This window comes from Bos javanicus, chromosome 3 (genome assembly GCF_032452875.1).
Source record: "Bos javanicus breed banteng chromosome 3, ARS-OSU_banteng_1.0, whole genome shotgun sequence".
NCBI classification, from domain to species: Eukaryota; Metazoa; Chordata; class Mammalia; order Artiodactyla; family Bovidae; genus Bos; species Bos javanicus.
In genome coordinates, this window is record NC_083870.1 from 14,483,530 (window position 1) to 14,504,331 (window position 20,802).

Sequence of the window (20,802 nt, forward strand, 5' to 3'; positions counted from 1 at the left end):
TTTGTTACTCAGTATATCTCACCCTCTCCTTCCTCCCCTGCCACCATAAGTGAGACTTGTCTTTTGTGGGATCTTAGTTCCCCAACCAGGGATCCACTGAAGCTGTGCCCCCTGCAATGGAAGGGCAGAGTCTTAACCACTGGACCACCAGGGAGGTCCAAGGTTTGCTTTTTGCACTGAGCAATTTCTGAGACTGTTGTGTGTCAGTGGGCTCAGATCCATTCAATATTTTGTAAGGCTGTGCAGTATTCCATAGCATAGATATTGCATAACAGAGCATAGAGAATTTTCAAACATCTTTAGCTGTGTCCTCCCTTATGGTAGAAAGTGAAGAGGAACTAAAAAGCCTCTTGATGAAAGTGAAAGAGGAGAGTGGAAAAAGTTGGCTTAAAGCTCAACATTCAGAAAACTAAGATCATGGCATCTGGTCCCATCACTTCATGGGAAATAGATGGGGAAACAGTGGAAACAGTGTCAGACTTTATTTTGGGGGGCTCCAAAATCACTGCAGATGGTGATTGCAGCCATGAATTAAAAGACACTTACTCATTGGAAGGAAAGTTATGACCAACTTAGATAGCACATTCAAAAGCAGAGACATTACTTTGCCAACAAAGGTCCGTCTAGTCAAGGCTATGGTTTTTCCAGTGGTCATGTATGGATGTGAGAGTTGGACTGTGAAGAAAGCTGAGCGCCGAAGAACTGATGCTTTTGAACTGTGGTGTTGGAGAAGACTCTTGAGAGTCCCTTGGGCTGCAAGGAGATCCAACCAGTCCATTCTAAAGGAGATCAGTCCTGGGTGTTCTTTGGAAGGACTGATGCTAAAGCTGAAACTCCAATATTTTGGTCACTTCATGTGAAGAGTTGACTCATTGGAAAAGACTCTGATACTGGGAGGGATTGGAGGCAGGAGGAGAAGGGGACGACAGAGGATGAGATGGCTGGATGGCATCACCGACTCGATGAACATGAGTTTGAGTGAACTCCGGGAGTTGGTGATGGACAGGGAGGTCACAAAGAGTCATTCATGGGGTCCCACTGACCCCATTCATGGGGTCCCCATTCATGGGGTTGCAAAGAGTCAGACACAACTGAGCGACTGAACTGAACTGAACTGCCTCTTCAAAGGAAAAGACTTCCTGGAAACTCATGGTTTAAAACAAGTCAAATAAGCTGCTGGTCCAAGCCAGTGCCTCTCCTCACTAACCTCCATACAGGGAGAGGCCTCTGAAGAGACTCCTAGCTTTAGATGACATTTACAAATCAATCACCTTGTAGAGGGTCTAAGGACAGGTCAAGCTGTGCTTGTCTATCTATTTGTTTTGTTTTGCTTTAATTTATATTGGAGTATAGTTGATCCAGGCTTCCCGGGTAGCTCAGCGGGTAAAGAATCTTCCTGCAATGCAGGAGAGCCCAGTTTGACTCCTGGGTCAGGAAGATCCCCTGAAGGGACAGGCTACTCACTCCAGTATTCTTGGGCTTCTCTGGTGGCTCAGATGGTAAAGAATCTGCCTACAATGAGGGAGACCTGGGTTCAATCCCTGGGTTGGGAAGACCCCCTGGAGAAGGAAATGGCAACCCACTCCAGTATTCTTGCTTGGAGAATATCCCATGCACAGAGGAGCTTGGCAGGCTACAGTCCATGGGGGCCCAAAGAGTTGGACACCACTAAGCACAGCATAACTTTGATTAGCACAGCAAAATGCTGTTAGTTTCAAGTGTACAACAAATGAATCAGTTATACACACACATATATCCACTTTTTTTTTTAGATTCCTTTCCCATACAGGCATCTGTTGTTTTTTAGTTTGTTTGTTTTTTAATTCTCTCCCTCTCTTTTTAAGGTACAATGGACATATAACATTGTATTAGTTTCAGGTGTACAACATAATGATGATTCAATATTTGTATATATTGTGAAATGACCAGCACAATCCACGATTGCAATGTAGTTCCAATTTTCTCTTGTGAAGTTTTTTGCAGTCTTGAACGTACATTCGAATCACCCCTGAAATCTTGTTAAAATGAACGCTGTGATGAGTAGTTCTGGAGTGGGCTGACCTTCTCAGCAGTGCTGACCGTCTTCCAGGTGATGCCCGTGCCCACTGAGTCAGGGGTTACCAAACCTCAGCTAGCTCCTGATGACCCTTGCTTTCCTTGCTCACCTTCCAAAATGGTGTGGGGGTGGGGTTCAGGCCTGGAGTTTTGAAAACTGATCTTTCCCTCCTCCTAAAGACTGGAAGCTCCTATTTTCACCTCCAGTCTTTGCTTCCCTTCTGTTCTCCAGGATTCTTCACAGACCGGGGAAAATGCTACCACAACCATCTGTGCAAGGTCCCTCGATGCTGAACTTCATGGGGTGGAGACCAGAAGTCACTGAATGAATGGGCTATAGATGTGATTCTCACTTTTCCAGAACTTCAGTGCTTTCATTTCCACTTTAAATATCTGATTTAGGAGAGAAATGGGTAGAGAACAGGTGTTGGGAATTGTGTTCCCTCTGTCATCTGTCATCATTATTCCGTCTGTTCCAGTAGAGGACTCTTTTTTGGCCCTTTCTTGACACTTTTGCTCTAAACATGACCTTCCTCCACCCTGCCATGAGAGAGAGAGAGAGAGAAACCTCTGCCATGCTTTGAGCATCCTGGTACTATACCAACAGATTTGCACCACTCTGGCATCTGGGCTCAGTTACACACGATCCTCTCCTTCTGTAGGGGATGGAAGGAGAGGGACTTGGTAGCAAGGCACATTTACATTACTTATTGTAATATTTGCAGTAGTTTACGAGTAACACCCTCACATCATCACTGAGGAAACTGAAGCTCAAAGAGGTTCAGTGACTCATCTAAGGCCACACTGCTAGAAATGACTAGCTGGGATTGGATCTCAGATCTGCCTGACTCAGCCTTCTCCCCAGGTTTTCTCCCCAGAAATCTGAGCAATTCCGAGGTCCCTGTGTGACCATGCTGGGTCTCTCAGTGCGCTTTTCTTCCTCATTAGCAGCTGCAGCACTGAATTCATGAGAGTACAGTTCCAATTACCCACCGAGGTCTCCCCTCTGTGTGGAGTCCTGGGCCCCTCCAGTGTTCCTTCTTTTGGAAACAGTGAAACCATTTTCTCTCTGACCCTTGACTCGCCACAGATGGGCCTGGGTTGGAATCCCACAGCCACCTCTTGGACAAATATGCACACATTCCTTAAACTCTCTGAGCTTCAGTTTCATCCTCTGTAAAATAAGGATGATAATTGTATGTCAGCTGAGCTATTGTAGGGTGATGAGAAGAGGGCATCTAATGCCTTTCAGAGTGCCTTGCATCAGGCAGGAATGAAAACAAAACAAAGCTTATACCTTTTCTATCCTTGATTTTTAAACTTTTTCATGGATAAGGACTAAGACAGCCTCTTATTGGCCCCTGAGTCTCCCTAGCAACACAGCCTTCCTGGGGCAAGTGGGGAGTGTGTGAGATGAAGCGATTTCCCAGCTCTTACTGAGAGCGGGGGTGGCGGGCGTGGGGGAGTGGATGTTTGGGGGTAGGGGGGTGTCTTCCCAGGGGGAGCAGTGGTAAAGAATCTGCCTGCCAATTCAGGAGATGCAGGAGACATGGGTTTGATCTCTAGGTTGGGAAAATCCCCTGGAGGAGGGCATGGCAATCCACTCAAGTATTCTTGCCTGGAGAATCCCATAGACAGGGGAGCCTGGCGGGCTACAGTCCATGGGGTCGCAAAGAGTCAGACACAGAACACAACAATAATAAATAATAACAGAGCAAGAGGGGGCTGAAGCACACCCTGTTCCCTATGGAATTTGGGGACCATACCCGGACAGACCTCCAGAAGTTATTAACCAGTATGTGCAACATGTGTGAGTGGAGGGCAAGGGGGAGAACCAGAGTTTGGCAAGACACCAGCAGGCAGGCTGGCACTCTAGAGGGGCTGCTGAGCATGAGCCACCATGGTGCCCACCCCCTGTCACTTCCCCAGTGCCCTGTCACAGGTGCTCAATAAACAATTGTTAAAGGAAGGTGCTCTCTGGGGACAGGGGCTGGCTGAGCCGATGGAGGAAGCGGTGATGGCCCTGAGTCCACACTGCATGAAGGCCTGAGCTACTTCCTGACAGACTTGTTAGAGGTGCGGGTGAATGAGCGACAGGGCTCAAAGGAGAAAGAGTATACTCTTTCCTATTGATGGTTGCTTCTGTCAAACTCCAGCCCACCTGAAAACAAATTTTAAGTAACAGAATGGAAATAATGAAATACAGTGGAGATCTTCAGTTTTGAGAACAGTTTGGAGATCTTCAGTTTTCCAGAACGAGTGAGCGACCCCCACTACCACACTGCCTCTCCTTTATGGAGCCTCCATCAGACTTGGGAGGCCAACACAAGGTCAACCAGACTCTCCATTCCAACTCCTGCCAAATTTCTACCCTCTGGCCTATGCATTTCTGCAGAAACTCCTTTAAGCGGATGGGGCATTTGACCCCTTCTGTCACCTGATGAAAAATGCTTAACCTGGTCTTTTGTCCCCTAGCTCGCATCCCCACCGCTGACTGCTCTCAAGAGATAGTCTGAGGAGTATATCACAGACAAGTGCACATACAGTCACAGCACCCTGGAGAAGGACCACACACTTACATACTCATTAACATGTGGATTGACAAGTACCTCTCTCCTCTGTAACCCATGAGGAGAGGGAGCCTTGAGTCTCGGCCACTCTGTTCCCTTACTGTCTCCCTGCCTGCCCTGCCCCCTACAAACGGTGCCAGGGCCCCCTCCTATGCTGCCAGGTACACAGCCTCTAGTTGCTTAGCAACGGCGTGCCTCTCCTCCCTGTCTCAGCAACCTCTCCATAGCTTTAGTATCAGCCACAGCAGGGAGAGCCAGGCTGGACCTGACAGGAGCTGCTGCTGCTGCTAGGGAATGTGTGGGGAAAAGTCCCCAAATAGGCCCAGGTTCTTTTTTAACATTTATGTTCCACACTGACTCTCAGAAAGTCCTGCCACCCTCCCTTGTCCCCAACTTCTGCCAGGCCGCTGATTCCCCCTCCCAACTGGACATCTCACCCCACTGCTGTGCTCTCTCTGCCCTGGGTCTCTGGATCTGTCCCATGTGATCTGTTCCTCTTTTGAGGTTCAAGGCCCCTGGTAATTCCTTGTAATCCTGTAACTCCACGTCCACAGGTGTCTATCTCTGGGGTCTCTGTGGTTGTCCCAGGCTCTCTTTAGGCCCCTCCTGCTTAGAATGAGTAACTGTCTGTCTCCCCTTCACTAACACTTATCCCCTCACTCCCCACCTCCAAAAACTGATCACTGTGATGACCCCATGTTGCCTTAGCAACCATGACCACACCCCTTGTTTCTACCTTTTCAGGAAAAGTCTGTGGTGGGAGGTGCCTCACAGAAATGACCCCCAGGCTTTCTGCACTCAGCCAGCCCCCACTTCAGGTTCAATGGAAACTGACATTGAACTTCTGGCTAACCAGAAGAGGACTGGCTCCAGAAAAGCAAGTCCTCTCTGCTGCTCTCCCTCCATCTCATCAGCTATAATGTCAGAGTCCCAGAGAGAAGCTCTTGCAGAGGCTCAGCACCTGCAGTGGGCAGGAACCCGCCCACCCAGAACAGTGCTGCCTAGCGCTGCCCCAGCTGACAAGAGTGCCTTCCTAGGGCATGGCGACGATCCCCCTGTCTGTGTCACCTGGCCTGATCTCTTTACCTACCCCATCTCCCTCAGTCCCCGAGGCTCGGGTCTGACGATATCATCTGTGGATTAAAAACCAGGACTAGGGAGCAGTCAGCAAAGAGATGGCTGAGAAAATACTTCCAGAGTAAAGGAAGATGGGGTGGAGCCCAGCTTCTAGGCAGGGTTGGGTTGGAGGGATGCTGAAATGAGGGCATGAGAGAGATTTAGGGAGGGAGGCCTGGATTCTGCCTTCTAGCAGAGGAAGCCAGCAAACAGCAGATGGAACTTTCAGGCAGGAGGCCGGACCGAGTGACCTCACCCAAACCCTGTGGTCTGCTGCTATTGCAACCTGGCGAGTCTCCCAGCTCTCCTGGGTCCCCAAGTGGGAGAGCTTTTTATAGTTCACTCCCCAACTTGGGTTTGAATAATTAAACAAGATGGACAGAAATAGAAGCCGGACAGCTAAGGCGGGTTATTTTCGGGTTTTCTAGAACACAGAGTGCTCCTGGGCGGCACCCCACCCCTGTAGGGGGTGGAGCCAGCATGACGGCGATGGGAGATTCCTGTGGGGGAAACCCACCCGCATCCCCCAGGGTTCCTTGGGGTGACAGGTTTGCTGTCAGCCAGAGGAGGGTCTCACCGCTTCTTCCTGGTCTTCAAGGAAGGAGAGGGCTCTCTCAGCCTTCTGCTCATAGCTCCACCCCTGGCAGGAAGTCCCTTCTGTTGTCTGTCAGCCCTTCTACTTCAGAGATGGTGACAGATATTGAAAATCAGATCGATAAGCAGCTTCAAGACAGACTGAATCAGGAGGAGGTGGCTACAGCTCCTCTGGCCAAGAAGCTGGAATCAGGTGATAGGAGGTTTTGTGTCCCTCTCCACCCCAACTCCCCATATATCTGTTGGGAAGCCGTGGTTGGGGGGAGGGGGATGAGGACTGGCGTGGAGGATGGGAGGCAGAGCAGGAGAGAAGAATTGAGGGTGTATGTTGGGGGACGGGGTGGCGAACTAGGCTCCAGAGAAGAAAAGACCAAAGCTGGATTAGTGTCAGGGCTGAGAAACTCTGAAGGGGCAAGAAGCTCTCCTCTTCTAGCTCCCTGGTGTCCTGTGTTCCTGGCATATGCTCAGCCTGGGTTTGCTGGGACAGAGCTTTAGCAGCTGAGCTGGGGATGGGGAGCGGTGGGGAGGGCCCCCTCAGTTCTCCATTGCAGACCAATCATTTGTGGCTTGTTTGCATAATACTTTTGGTTCAACCGCAGAGATTAGGGCCTCACCCCAACTCTACCCTGAGGCTTTAAAAACCTGGGGCACAGAGGGGGCACTTGTCATGTTTTCTCCCTTTAGATAACAATTTCAGGGGTGGGTTTGGAGGTCAGATTTCAGGAAATACTGAAATACTTATACTCATTCATTCGTGTTTATTCATTCAACAAACATTTCAAAAGCACAACTCGAAGTCTTGCCTTGTGTTGGTGCTGGGAATAAATTAGTATGGCAAGCTCCTTACTCTCAATTAGCCTGAAGTTTAGTAGGGAAGATGGCCATCTTAAAACCTACTCTCCACCATTTTTGAGCGCTTACTATGAATTAGATACCATACAGGAACTTCGCAGAAATTGTCCCATTTAATCCTTATAACAAGTCTGTGGTCTAAGCAGCATGCGCCCCCATTTGACAGTTAGTAGAACCGAGAAGAGATCTGTCCAAAGTCACAAAGCTTGTAAACGGAATTGGAACCTGTGTGCACGTGATTCCAAGTTCTGTGCTCTTAACCAGTGCCGTTGTGGTGGCTAACACAGGAAAGAAAGATTTAAGTTCATTAAATGCCGTGGATATTCAAAAGAGAGCGAGACTGTCTTTAGCTTTGGGTATGTGCTATGCGTGGTTGGGTGGAGCAATCAGGGAAAGATGTGTTTTTGCCCTGTACTTCATTCATTCTACAAATTCTTAAACTGAGTATCTAGATACTCCGTCCTTTGCTCTTGGTGCCGAGGATCCTGAAGTGACCGAAGTCCTTGCGCTGTGGACATGCTCTTCAGGGACAGAAGAAAGGCTGAAGTTATAATTGGGCGAATCGTAAAGCCAAGTTGCCTTTACCCTCAGAGTTGTTCTGTTCTCTCCCAGGGACAAATACCCAAATTTCTGGGTAATCTAGAGGAAAGACCCGGCCGTCCTACTCTGGGAAGTCCTTCCTAACGTCTATCCTGCATTTCTTTCTGTTCCAATAGATTTCCCCACCTCGCATTTCATTTCTCTTTTTCAAGGCCAAACCTCACAGCAGTAACCCGGCAGGACGAAAGCGTCTGGCCCTTTAAGGCCACCTTCTTCCCCCCACGTGCCGTCTGGTTGGGCTGGCGACGCTGACGCACGCGTGACGTCAATGGCAGCTGGCGGAGTCTGGGCACGAGGAGCGAAGTTGGGATGGGGGTGGAGGGGCGAAACCCAGAGGGCGGTTTATTTGCATTTAAAGGGGCCACTCCAGGGTTGGCGCTCAAGGCTTTAAAGATTCGTGTATTTGGAAAACTTTCCGTCTTGCGCTAGGGGACAAGAAAAAGGCGTGGTACAGCTAAAATCTGTCGTGACTAGACTTTGCGATGTCGATTATGTCCTTCCGCGGAAAGGGCGAAATAGTCCCTCGGTGCCGGGACTGGAACCACGTGACCTGGAGGGGGCGGTTGGGGGGTGGGGAGAGGGAAAAAGGGAGGAGCTGGGGAGTCGACTGTCAGGCTTGGTTTCAGCTGCCCCCACCCCCACATCCTGCCCACCCTCCTGCAGCTGCCACCACATCCTGCCCAGCCGGGGGCAGGGAACTCGTGTTGGGGGGCACTGACCCAGGACCCGGCTTAGGCACCCCGTCCCTGCCCCCTTCAGTTCCAGGGTGGGGCATCTGCCCTTTGCCCCGGGCCTGGCCCCAGGCACCCTGGCTCTGAGCTTGGGGGACAGCTCTGCCAACAGTCTTGGACTCCTCTCTGCCTGACTCCTCTTCGCGCCCTACCCCCAGCTCAGAATGGGACTTGTTCGGTCCCAGATCAGAGCCCCATCCCTGGCCTAGCACAGTTATCAATAGACAAATAGAGGTGTTCAATAAAGTTTTTTGTAATCTTAACTCAGTTACACAGCTACAAACACATAAAGAAATTCATGCAACAGAATGCTGAGTGCATACCATGCCAGCCCCTACAAAGCTCAAAGTTGAGTTAAACTGCTGCCCTCAAGGAGCTCAAAATTAGCGAAAGACAGTAAATTAGAAACCAAGAATGCCAGTACAATGAATGCATTGTGTACTGATGAGGTAGATACAAAGAATACAGTATACAGAAGAACAGGAAAACACAAGTTCTCATGGAAAATGTGTACACAGAAGAATCACCAGTATATTACGTGTGCTGATGGCACAAGCAAGGTGGAAGATGTGGGGAGAGATTGGGGGCCTTTGTTGGGATTACTGGAAAACTGGGAGGAAGAATGATCAGCCCAATGGAAAGGATGACATGGATGGAGGTGAGGATGGAGATTGTCCAGATGGCTGTGGAGAAGGCAAGAGGGGTTAACCAAACAGCCAGACAGAGGCCTAAACGGTGGTAATGGCGTCCCAGAGTTCCATAGTCAGGACAACAGTCAGGAGAGCAGCAGCCCTTGTGGATTAGGCAGACCTTTCCAAATTAAGTTGTACAGGGGTGTTTGGGGAAGCACGAATCAAGGGAGCTGCTGAGGTCCCTTTGCCATACAAATAGATGAAGATGATACTGTACAGAGGAGTTTACACACTTTTTAGAACCTTGGTGGGCATTTGTCTAACTCCTAGGGGATTTTATGGCAACATTAGGTGACTTTTCTCTAAGAAAGATGAGTTGGTAAAGGGAGAGAAAGATAAGGGAGACCCAGGCGTCTGAGCCTGTCTAGGCATTTTTCACCTAGTGCATCCTGGGATGGGTCGTCCAGAGGCTAGAAGAAAAAGATATAGTGAGTCATTTTCCGGAAGTCTTTGTTATAGTCTAATTTGCAGCAGTACTCCCTAGATCCTTTCTTAGTTCTCCATGGAAATCAAGACCTCATGTTTGTTACTTTTCCTTTCCTATGAAGTTCTCTCTATAAATAAGTGTATATGTAAATCCTATTCCACTTGTAATGTCAACCTGTTCTACTCTTTCCTACTCTGTTTTCTACTGGATTATCATTTCAGCGTCTCAGGGTCCAGGATACTCCATCTCCTCTGCTGAGCTTATACCTCCCTTCCTTTCTCTCTCCTGCTCTTCCTGGCCCTTTATCAAACCCTCCCAGGTGACTCACCTACCTTCCTTCCTCATTCCTTTGTTAAGGACCCAACATTCCAAGGCGGGGAGGACCAGCTGGCCAATCACAGCCCTGACAAGCCAGCCTCGGGCTTGAGATTGGCTGAGCTGCGGCTGGCGGGAGGCTCACCACGCAGATATATAGGATATTGTGGAGGGGGCTTCTGGGAATCAGCTCTGGGAAAGAATTTGTACCGGGATCGTTGATGTTTTGGGAGAGAATCCTTCAACTAGAGCTGGGGCCAGAGGGGTCTTCAGCTGGGAGAGCCTCGAAACTGAAGCAGGCTGATTGACCCAGCTCTCTTGGTCTCCTGGGACCTGGTTGCCCCCTCCCCACTTTAATTTTTTCCTGTGATCTGGGACCCAGTAGTCTGAAGGCTTAGTTCCCAGGCCCGTCCCTAAGAAGTCTTTTCTAGCAGCCCTGGATCTCTCCAGTCTCAACATTCTGCTTTCCCGACGTCGGAAACAGCCGGAAAATAAACACCCTGATGACTAAACGGTTTCTCCAGCTAGAGCCTGGGGAAGCACTAAAAATAGAGGCCACAAGTGAGGGGAGGTTCCCCAGTTGAGGGGTGGGGGGGTGGGGGGGCACTTTCCCATCGTGCTATTGCCACAGCCCCAAACCTGGCACAAGGCTCTGTTCTTCTCAGAGTCCTTGGGGACCAGGCAGATGGGCTCCCCCTGCTTACCCTGAGGTCCTTCAGGTAAGCCAGCTGTGCCTGATAGGGAAGACAGACATCTTCTGGTGCTGGGGCCCCAACTCCTAAATCTAATGGGGAACTAAGAAGCCACTTTTGGGGTCAAAGTGGGACAGTTTAAATCAGGTTTCCAGAAGGAGCGGTCAGGTGGAAGAGACGGAAACCAAGGCCAAGGAAATAGCCTGCTGGCTTCCTGTCTTAAAACATAGACAAGCCTCCAACCTATTTGCAAAGCAATTCCACTGAACTTGCCTCCTCCGAGGCTCCTGTGGGATAATGGGCCTAACGGGGTCTTGCCCTTGAGTTTATTATAAAGCAGCATGGGCTATCATTCAAAGCAATCTACTTGTATGAACTAATTTAATCTTCACACCAACTTATGAGTTAGGTACTATTATCATCATCTCTATTTTACCCATGGGGTACAGGGAAGTTAAGTAATGTGCCTGTGTTCCAGTTAATAAATGGTGGAATAAGGATTTGAACCAAGGTAGCTTGACTCCCCCAAAGTTGATGCCTCTAATCACCATAACATGCAGCCCCTTTCAGGGATATATTTGTCTTAGCAACCCTTAACCTAGAATTGACTCTTTGTCCAGTAAATCAGACCCAGTAGAAATCAGAGTATGTGAAGAACTGAGTGCCCTTCTGTTCTGCAAGGTTCTTTGAGATCTAAGCCAGATTCCATCATTTCGTCAAGCTCAAGGTAGGAAGCTGACATTGGAGTAACGGGGAGTAAGTCTGACAGGGTCAGTTGTCCAGTACACATGGCACCCACACTCCTGTTGCAAGGCAGGAGAGGATTCACCACACCCTGGAGCAAACAGGAATTATAAACTTTTTAAAACAGCTACTACTGCTTCTTTAATAAGATGCTTTTGGGCGTTTCCTGTGCTGGGGGAAATTAAGGTCACACCCCTTTAAATTGCCCCCTCGGCTGTAAGTGCTCTGGGGCCGCAGGCACCCGGGATTAGGTCACCCAGGAACTATGAGCTGTCGCTTTAAATTGCTGGGCGTCAGCCGAGCCGGGTCCCGGGAAGGGAGGGGGCCTGTCACAGGTAGAGGGAGCAAACGAGCTCCCCAGGTAACCCCCTAGAAATGCACCTGTCTCTTTAAGTGGGGCTTCGGCACACCCTAAGTGAGAGAGATGGAATTTTCTCAACACCTAGCATCTACCCTAAATTTATCTACTAAGACTCCCACCTCCAACTCTCTCGGAGCTTGGGGGTTGGGGGAGTTGTCGATATAGCTTGAGAGCATGGGAGAGTATACGCGGAGTCCGCTGAACCTCCCCGGAAAGGACCTCCTCAAGCGCATGGTGGCAGCAGTGCTAGGCAGCCGTCCCGCCGGCTAAAGCCGGCACCACGGGCACGGGCTGATCCCTTTAGAGGCCTCTGGGTCTTGCCCCCCCACTTTGTCTTGCTCTGTCGCTTCCTCCCTCCCTCCCTCCCGGCAGGCGGAGGGATCTGCCGCTGCCGGCGCCGCAGCCTAGCTTGGAAGGGCGGTGGGGTGGGGGCCGACCCTGCCCGGCCCGGCCGGCCCGAGGGAAGCGAGGGGCGGGGCCGCGTCTCCGGGACCGCCCCTACTCCGGCCCCGCCCCTCCGCCCCCACGGGTTCCTCCCATTGGCCCCCCCGCCTGTCCATCACCCCCGTTCCCCCACCCCTCAAGCTAGGCTGAGCTGTGCCTACGTCGGCCTCGACTCCCGGGGGCTGGAGGAGTTACCTTTGGAGCCTGAAAGGAGGAAGGAAGCAAAATATCAACAACAGCCGAGGCGGCTCGGGCGGTCGGCTCCGGTCCCCCGTCTGCCTGCCCGCCCGCGCGCCCACGACGGGGGCCCAGGCCCCCCGGCGCCGCCCAGGGCCCGCGCGGACGCCGTCCTCACTAATTATTCCCCCTGCCCGGAGCTGCGGCTTCCAGGTGCTGAAGAGCCCCGGGACTAGGGGCGAGAGCTACCCCCTCCCAGCCGTGACATCCTCCCTTCCCCCAGCGGGGCCGGTGAGTAAAGAAAAATAATGCGCCTGCCGCTTTAAGAGGCCCCCTCCCCCACCCCGTCCTGAGGTTGGGGTGGAGGGTGGTCTAGACCGTCCCCCTGGGAGGTGGGATGGGGTGGCCTCCTGGGCTGGGAGGAACTCGCGGAGCGGGCTCTTTTCGTGTGGCGTTGGTGGGAGATTACATGGGGGACTGTTTGGGTGAGGGAGTCGGCTGACGGGGACAAGTAGAGTGGGCTGTAATTCCCTTGGGTGTTGGGATCGGGGTGGGGACGGACGGCTTGGGGGCGCGCCGGTCTGTTGGTGTCCCGGGGTTACGGCGGACCCCCCAGTGGTCTGGGAAGGGGCGCCATCCTCAGAAGGGGTCTCCGGTGACAGCCAGGAGCGACTGACATTTTAACAGCCGGCCCTCCCTCCCTCTCCCTCCTCGCGCCGCCTGTTCCCTCCTCCTTGGCCCGAAATGGTGCAGAAGGGGGCCTGGGAGGGCGGCGGGAGGGTGGGGGCGGGGGGAGCCGCAGCTGTTTGGGAAGCGGGGGAGGGAGGGGGGATGTTGTTCAGATGACACCAGGGTGGTGGGTTGGGGTGTGTGAGTGTGTGTGTGTGTGTGTGTGTGTGTGTCCGTGTCCGGGGCCCGGGCTTGCCCGGTGCCTGTGGAGTTGGGACGCGGAGTCACCGCGGAGGTGGCCAGGCAGGGCCTTTCCTTGGGACCTCCTCGCCCTCTCCTCCCGAGACCCCTGATCTGGTTTGTCAGTAGACCCAACTGGAGAACCCCCGGCCAGAAGTTTGCAGCTGTTCAACATCTGGGCGAGAGTTCTCCAGTCGCTTTCTTCACCTATGGCAGGCTGAGCTGGGCTGGGAGTGGGGGGTCTAGTGAGTGTTGGGGGGCTTTTGGGGACGGAGAGCCAAGGAGACTGAGATGCATCTAGTCTTTTACTCCAGTGCCAGCCCCTTTCCTGTCTGGTTTGGTCTTACAGGCAGGGTCTCCTTTCCCCTAGTGATTCAAGCTAATCTCTCAAAGGCCTCCTGAGGTCTCTCCCTAATGAAAGGAGGGCTCCTGAGTGTGGGCACCCTTGGAACCACTGACTTAGGTTATCCCAGGTTTGTCCTTTGAGTGGGAGGCTTTCTCTGCCTCTTTTTAAGCAGCTCATTGTTGGTGGGTTGGGGGAGGGTACAGTGGGTGGATCCTGTGTCCCCCTTTTCAGTGCCCAGCCCCCTTTTGAGGTCTCTGTAGCCTTGGTTTCTTTGGTTTGGGTGAGTGGTCCTCCCCACCCCTTCCCCCCATTCCCTCTGTGGGTCTTCTAGGCAATTCAGGGCCCAGCCTGGACTATGGGAAGTTTAACGTCTGGGGCGGTGACCTTGGGCTGCTCTGGCCTCCAGATAGCAGGGGAGCCCAGGCCAGCAGGAGATTGGGTGTTTTGAAGTTAGGGAGCTGTCCACCTCCCACTCCCCTCCAAACCCCCAACAGGGAAGTCTTAGTAGTCAAGGAGAGTGTTGAAAAAAGCACATGTCAGTGTTCACAGATGTCCACCCTCCTGTGGCCGCCGGGTCACACCCGCCCCAGGACTTAGCCTGGCTGTCCCAGCTCCCACGGCATGCCTGGGAATGAATTTCCTTCCTGTGGTTTCCCAGTGTGTTGGGCAGAAGATGGGGGTGGGGTGGGATCAGTGTGAAGGTGGCTGAGTACCCGTTTGTATAGAGTGACTGGGGAATCACTGGAGTTCATGTGTAAGTCTTTCCCCACTTTGCCCAGCAGACATATGGACCCTTGGGTCTCAGTGGTCATATTCTCTTTGTTGTAACTTCCATGCCACCCCTCTCCCAACACTACCGGTAGGTGTTTGTAAATTTGTGTGTGTGTACATTTGTAAAGGGAAGGGTTTCTGATTTCTCTGTGGGAATGGGGAGCTTTTACTTACACTCCTTTAGAGGCCAGAGAGGTTGTTTTTTAAATCTGAGGTCACACAGCAAGTCTGTGTCAGTGCCTTAGTCCAGCCACCACTCTCAGGCATGGCTTCATAGCAGGGAGAGACCTCAGGAAGGAGGACTCGGTCCTTCCCCTTGGAGGCCCTGGTCCAAGGGGAGAAGCAGGGCCCTGGTAACGGGGCATGGGCATGGGAGGTTCTGTCTGCTGTACCCAGTGCCTGGAACACAGTAGTGGAGGACTTGGGAGTGTGACGGGGGTGCCCGTTCCCCCCTACTCTGTACCCGCTGTCCCTGTGCTGGAGGAGCCTGGGCTTCCCCACTCTGCCTCTCTTGGCTCCTGGCTCTTCTCATAGGCTGGGAGATATGATCGTCTTTCTGGCTGCTTGTTACATAATCTCTCCAGAAGGTGTTTTTTTGTGTGTGTGTGTGTGTTTTTTTAATCTTTCCTGGGTTTTTCCTGGGAGGTGTGATGAGGGGAGAAGGCAGAGGGTAGGCTCTTGAGGTTGGGGCTGGAGAACCGACAGTCAGGAGGCTGGAGGAGGCCTCCTGGCCTCCAAGAAGGACAGGAAAGAAGAGGCCTTGGGGTTAGGCCCTCACTGATTGTGGCCTAGCCCCTCCTCCTCCCCGACTCTGCCCTGGGAACGTCTCTGTGCTGTGGATTTTCCTGGCCCTTGTGCCCCCAGAGAGGCCTGCCTCTCTACTCCTCCTGTCAACCGTCTTCTGGCCAGCCAGGCCCCCACCCTCTCCGTTTGGCTTTGGCCCAGGCTCTCAGTGCTCGCCCTGGCCTGGTGTGGATGGGACCCTGTGTTGGACACTTTGCCTCCCACTTGTGTGCCTCTGTGGGCGGAAGGCGCCAGAAACGAATGGGTGGGCCCAGCATTTCTCCCCTAGCTGTGTTGAGAGCCAGGCCTCTTGCCTCCGTGTCTCTCTAGTCCAGAGCATGGTGGCCTTACTGGAGAAGGGGACTTGGGGGGGATGGGTAATGGAGACCTCAGCTCTTGGGAACAAGTCATAGCTGGTGTTCACCTGGGTTCTGGAAGTGGGTCTGAGGATCAGACCTGGCCCTCGAACCTCAGCTCAGGTTCTGGGTCTTGAGGCACTATGCTGACAGGCGTGCCCCACCCCTTGGGATCAGGGCTGGGGCTCTCCAGGCTCTCAAGCCAACTGGTTTGAGGCAATTATCTGCCTTTTAGAGGGAAGGAAGAGATGGTGGCGGAGCCAGCGTAGCCTTAGCATCATTGTAATCGCTAGTGGCTTTTACGAGCCAGTCATGGGGCAGGAGTCCGGCCAGCCATCTGTCCTTCGGTCCCAGTTTGGTGACTTACTCATGGGGTGAGGGGGAGGCGTCGGTCGCAGGTAGTTCTCTTCTGGGAGCTGAACCCCTTTCTCTGTGGCGGTTGATGTCCCTGTCTGCCCACAACTTCAGCAGGCAGAATGGAGCTTAGACTTCAGGAAGGACTTAACAGTGGAGGTGGACGAGGGAGAGAGAGCGCGCTCCAGCTTGGCCGGAGAAAGACGGATCTCAGAGTACTTTCTTCTCCAGTGGCTCTTGGTGGCTCTGCTGAAAGGCCTTGAACTTTGGCCTAGTGTGGATGGTGCTATTTGGCTCCTGGAGTATTTATCTTCTCTTCTCCCTCGCTGTCTGGGACTGCAAGTATCCTGAGGAGAGTTTGTCCTGGACTTGTGGGATGGCTCGCCTTTGGGCCCCTTTCCCCTGGCAAGGGCGGGTGAGTGGGGTCCTGTGGAAACCAGCATGCCCGGGTACATCTGGCAGGTCCATAGCGTTTAGTGGCACACGTGCATGGAGGTGTGCAGCACATACATACGGTGTGTCCACACCCTGGAGCCACTGCGTCCTATGGGGGTGGGGGCACTGAAAGGCAAAGATAATTAGAAGATCAGAGACTGGGAACAGGGTGAGGGGACTGGAGGCAAGAAGGCAGAGGCGTGGAGAACCCTAAAGAGAGGAGTGTTGAAGGGAGCTCGAGGAATTGAGTCTAGAGCTAGAGCATGGTGTGTGAGTTGGGGAGGCCTGGCTGACTTCTATCACTGCCCTTTGCCCACCACTCCATCCCCGCCACCATCTGTCCCTCTGTGGCCCTGGCTCAGCCTCCCTTGGCCCCTCATGCTACCCGCATGTCTTTGGGTGAGTCCACTTTGCAGATGTACAGGAGTTTCACCTAGCTTTGTGGTGAGCAGAGCACCTGGGTCTTTGGGTGGTTTGTCACTGGTCTCCGTCGCACTCCCCACTCACCCAGATAAACAAGGCCAGTCCGAGGTATCAAGGTTACATCTGAGCCCTCAGGCATCTCGGGGCTGACCCCTAGCCTGGGCGATCCCCAGGGCCCTTTGCATCTGATTTTCCCTTTTCTTGAGGCCGTGTCCACAAGCTCCCCTTCCTGGGAGCCTAGCCATGCTTGTGGCTGATCCTCTCTAGGGTGGAGGTGGGCCATGCGTTCACTGACTCTGCACGAGATCCTGAGAGCTTGGGACTGGGGGATGACAGTTGCGCCTCCTGTCTGGTCTCTCTCCCCTCTGTTGTAGGCTGGGAGGAGAGGGACTTGTCTGGAGCTCTGGCCTGTTGCTGGCCTCACCCAGGCGGGACCATATTTACTCACTTAAACTCACCCTCCCAGCCTCCCAGGAGGCTCCAGGCTCTAGGCCTGGTCACTGACCTTGGCTTGGTGCTCTGGCCACTCCCTGAGGAGTTAGAAAGGCCCAGGAAGCATATAGAGAGGGAGCTTGTTTTGCTCCGCGGTCATGAGCACTTTACCCTCAGGCAGTACCCCACTCACCGTGTTTTCCAATATGCTTTGGAGACCAAAAACTAAAACTTTTGAGATCCCTGGGGACTGGAGGAAGGAAACCTCCATTTATTGTGTCCCTGTGTGCCAAGCTCTGTGCTAGGCATGGAAACGTAGGAAGATTCATTTATTTCTCATACACTATTTCATTTGTTTTTTCCTTTGTAATTAGGGAGACTGAGTAAGAGATTTAAGTGACTTGCTCAAGTTTTCCTAGTTAGGAGTTGCTAAGGGTTTTTGTCTAAGATTAAGGGAAGGATCATGCCCACAGGAAGGGCAGTGGAAAGGAAGGCCCAGGGAGACCTGGGGGTAAAAGGAAGATACACTGAAGGGAAGGACCAACTCAGTAGGATTCCCCGACAGGAAGGCAGAGGATTAGGGTCTGGTGGCAGGTTGGGGGTGGGGCGGGGCATGCTTTGGTTCCCTGAGAAGGTCTTCTGATTGACTGTCATGGGGTAAGGTTCCCAAAGCACGGATATGTAAGCAGGAACAGGTGACACTCAGACTCCTCCTGGGTACTGGTTAGTACCCTCTAAAGCTGCCATATGAGATGACTGAGGATCAGGAAAGATTTGAGCCACAAGAGTCCTGGGCTTGTGCGAAGGGTGAGAGGCATGGCTGACTTGAGCCTGATGGTAGGGAATCTGCCCCGGAAGGAATGTGCTGTTGCTCCCAGGAAGGGAGACCCTGCCTGCTCTCACTCCAAGCTGTGCAGGGAAGCGCTGTGCCCACCAGTCAGCCCACCTCTGCCTCTTACTCCTGGTGACCTTGGGCAAGTCCCTGCCCATCTCTGAGTTGGTTTCCATATCTATGAAACAGAGATGCCTCCCCTGGGGAAAAAAAAGGTTAAAAGGTTCCATGGGAAAATTTGTGGTACTCAACACAGTGCTTGGAAAGTGGCTGTATCCTTTCTTCCAGACATCAGCTCCAGCCTGGCCCTGGACTTGGCTGCTAAGACCATGGTCCTGAAGGTGGGGCAGGGGCGCACTGTGTCCCAGGCAGGAACTTGATGTGAGGGGGGCTGAGGAGGGCCTCGAGAAGACCCAGGGGTGGGCTTGGGAAGCTGAGCCCACCTCTGCTCTCCCCATCCAGACATCTCCTTGTCTCAGAACTGTCCCCTCCTCATTTCACCCCAGAGTGTTAGCAGATCCCTCTGGCTGCTTACTTATCTCTCATGATTTCCCTGCCCCCACCCCTGCCAGCAAATACTTGGGATTGAGGGTTGGGAGAACGAGGAGGAGTAAGAGAGAGCTGATGCTCAGACCTCAAGGGAAGACCGACAGCAGGAGTGGGTGTGGGTGGGGAGAGGAGGGTTGGTCTCTTTGTGGAGTCTCCCCGCTCCAGCTGGATCAAGTAGCACGGAGGCAAGGGGATGGGGCAGATGACCTCAACCTTTAGAGCCTGTGTGTATTGACGGTTGGGGGCAGACCTGGAGGGAGGGCTGCTTTGGAGAGTGTTGCCTCAGGCCTTCCCAGTCACATCTCTGGGCCGCTGAGCCCCTTCCCTCCACCCCCCACAGCTGCCTGCCCCTCTCTGCTGACTGCCCTGTGCATACCCCATGGTGGCCTGTGAGGCCCAGGCTGACTGGGTGGGGACAGGTGTCCTGGCCCAGCTGTTCCCTCTTGTCTCCCCCACCTGTCAGCCCAGAGGGTGGGGAGCTGAAGGGAGCAGAGAGGAGGAACCTCTTGGCCTCCTCACCTGCTCGCTGGGGTGGGGCCCTGGTTGTAAAGTGTAGCAGAAGGATTGAGAGCAGACGATAGACTGGACTTCCTCCTTAGACGGAGGGTAGCTCTTGATGATAGAAGTGGCAGAGAAAGCTGGGTACACAGGGATCCTCACTGTTAGTAATCAGAGGGGTCTTTGTACAATATCTTCAAGAAAGGGTGAGAAACTGCATATCGGTGAAGGGCGTGGATCAAATTTGGGGGCAAGTGTTTGCATAGATCTGTGCAGGTACTTTCCCCCCACCACTCCCCCCCACCACTGTCTGCCCGTGGGGGTGGGGGGTGCTCCATCTGGCTGGGCATCTTAACCTCACCTGGCACCTTTCCTGAAAGCAGCAAGCTAATCCTGTAAGAGCTGCCTGGCTGGCCGCCTCGGCAGGCCCACGCAGCCGCACTGCCTGCCCTCCCTTGCCAGGGGCTTAGAGGACTGTCCTTCGAGTCAGAAGGAGATCCAGCTGCCACCCGGAGCGGCCCCTTTAAATCCTCGGTGGCTTCCCGAGGTCATGATGTCTCTAGGAGGATTTGCTCTCCCTGATTGGATTGGCCTCTTTGGGGTGGGGGTGCTGGCGGTAATAGTAGGTGAACACTTTGCATTCTCCTCCACTGCCTTCCCTTCCATTGGAATTGGTGCTGTCCAGTGTGAGGGCTCGGCCTCAGGCCCCTCCCTGTCATGTCCCAGCAATGAGGACATGCAATCCCTTCACCTGCTTCAGCCTGAGCAGCCGTGCCCCGTTCTGTGGATGGGGAAAAAAGGACCCTGCTGCTTTAAACAAGGAAACAAACCACTGCCGTGGAAGAGAGTGCCCTTCTGAGACTGTACTGCCTGCTTTTCCCCACTTTTTTCTCTTCAGTTTGCTCTTCCTTTGGCCAGGGGCCCACACCTCATAGTTTTCCCAAGCCCTCATTTCCATGGGCAGTCCCTCTCCTGATCTAACCATCAGCCCACCTGCTGCAATGGCAGGCAGCCTAGACCCAGCACTGGTGGCATTAAGCTCACCCCAACGGCTCTCAAGCTGACCCGCCCCCAAGGCCCCAGCTGCCACTTTCACTTCTGTCTCCTGAGACCCCAGAGGGAAGTTGGGTGGGGAGGTGGAAGGTGACACACTAACCGTCCCAACCGCCCCACCTCCTCAGCCGAGGCTTCGCTGACCGGGCCCCCGGCCACCACTCTGATGGAGATGAGTGGAGTGAGCTTAGGTTGCCAGGGAAGGGTTGGCTGCAGTGGGAGGCATGGTGGTTAGATAGCAGGAAGAACTTCCTGGGATAGGAGACCATTGCTTGACTTCATTCTTTCAGGGGGTATGGCTGGAAGCGTAGGTATTATAACTGGATGAACAGAGGTCAGTTTGACCTCTTCAAGGTAGGCAAGGGATCGGCTGTCTTCTAGCTCCCGTGGTTGGACTATAATGCTGTGGCCATCATCCCCTCCCAAGAGTTACCAGCTGCCCATGCTTGGTCGAGTAACGTCTAACAAAGCAAATTTTAGCCCCAGAGATGACTGAGTTCACAGACAGCCCTGGGAAGTCCTCTCTGTAGTCTTCACATCTGTCTTGCACACTGCACTAGGCTGTTTCCTCTCACTTTGCACTCTTGAGAGTGGAATTTAGACATGGAGACAGAAATAGAAGTAAAGGACGGTCCACCCCTAGCCTACCGCTGCCCCAGCCTTGTCACTAAAGAGGGGACTAGGGCTTTTC

General features: G+C 53.1%; 1 protein-coding gene and 1 long non-coding RNA gene across 7 annotated transcripts in view; one reads left to right on the forward strand and one right to left on the reverse strand.

Annotated features, from left to right (window-relative positions):
• Nucleotides 1-467: 467 nt before the first annotated feature.
• Nucleotides 468-12,210, reverse strand: LOC133239600 (uncharacterized). Of its 2 annotated transcripts, none has more exons than XR_009733911.1 (2): nucleotides 6,319-12,210; nucleotides 468-2,448 (listed from the first exon to the last, which is right to left on the reverse strand). It is a non-coding gene; the product is annotated as an uncharacterized LOC133239600 (long non-coding RNA). The 2 variants fall into 2 exon arrangements; XR_009733913.1 differs by having other exon boundaries at nucleotides 6,259-12,210.
• Nucleotides 12,211-12,382: 172 nt separating this feature from the next.
• MEF2D (myocyte enhancer factor 2D) overlaps nucleotides 12,383-20,802 on the forward strand; it is a 33,008-nt gene continuing 24,588 nt past the window's right edge. For 2 of the 5 annotated variants that reach the window (XM_061403603.1, XM_061403624.1), the window contains exon 1: nucleotides 12,386-12,661. The gene's annotated coding sequence lies outside the window, so the exon portion shown is untranslated. Of the gene's footprint in view, nucleotides 12,662-20,802 lie in introns of all 5 variants that reach the window. The other 3 variants (XM_061403612.1, XM_061403632.1, XM_061403617.1) reach the window with 3 other exon arrangements.